The sequence below is a fragment of the Otolemur garnettii genome, unplaced genomic scaffold, assembly GCF_000181295.1.
Source record: "Otolemur garnettii isolate 467f Iridium unplaced genomic scaffold, OtoGar3 scaffold00369, whole genome shotgun sequence".
Lineage (NCBI taxonomy): Eukaryota > Metazoa > Chordata > Mammalia > Primates > Galagidae > Otolemur > Otolemur garnettii.
Window position 1 is genome coordinate 51,127 of NW_003852764.1, and position 1,101 is coordinate 52,227.

Genomic DNA, 1,101 nt, shown 5'->3' on the forward strand with positions numbered 1-1,101 from the left:
GGCCCGGGCTGGATTCAAACCCGCCACCTTGGGTGTATGTGGCTGGTGACTTAGCCACTTGAGCCACAGGCATCGAGCAATTATTAATAGTTTTGAAATGTACCATTGCATCATGCACATTAGGTGAGGTCCCCCAAATATCCTTCCTTCTCACATAACCCCTCTCCCCACTCCCCTCTCTCCTCTTCCCTTCTACTTTATGGACTATAGTTATGTTTTGCCATTTGTATGATTATGTAGGTGGTTATAGATTGATTTCATAGTAGTATCAAGTACATTGGATACTTTTTTTCCCATTTCTAGGATACTTTACTAAGAAGAATATGTTCCAGCTCCATCCAGGTAAACATAAAAGATGTAAAGTCTCCGTCTTTTTTATGGCTGCATAGTACTGCATGATATGCATATACCACAATTTGTTAATCCATTCATGGGTCGATGGGCACTTGGGCTGTTTCCATGTCTTGGCTATTATGAATTGGGCTGCAATAAACATTCTGGTGCAAATGTCTTTGTTGTAAAATAATTTTTGATCATTTGGGTATATACCTAGGAGAGGAATGGCAGGATCAAACGGAAGGTCTACTTTTATTTCCTTGAATCTTCTCCGAACTTCTTTCCAAAAAGGCTATATTTGCTTGCATCCACACCAACATCTGTAGTTTGGGGATTTTGTGATGTGGCCTAATCTTACTGAAGTTAGATGATATCTCAAAGTAGTTTTGATTTGCATTTCTCTGATGATTAAGGATGATGAGCATTTTCATATGTTTGTAGGCCAGGCGCCTGTCTTCATCAGAGAAGTTTCTGTTCAAGTCTTTTGCCCACATAGAAAGGGGGTTATTTATTCTTTTTTTGTTGATTAGTTTGAGTTCTCTGTAGATTCTAGTTATCAGACCTTTGTCAGAAGTGTAAAGTGCAAAAATCTTCTCCCATTCTGAAGGTTGTCTGTTTGCTTACTTACAATACTCTTGGCTGTGCAAAAGCTTTTTAGTTTGATCAGATCCCAGTAAGGTATTTTTGGTGTTGCTTCAATTGCCCAAGGGGTCCTCCTCATAAGGTATTCTCCCAGGCCAATTTCTTCAAGTGTTTTCTCTGCAC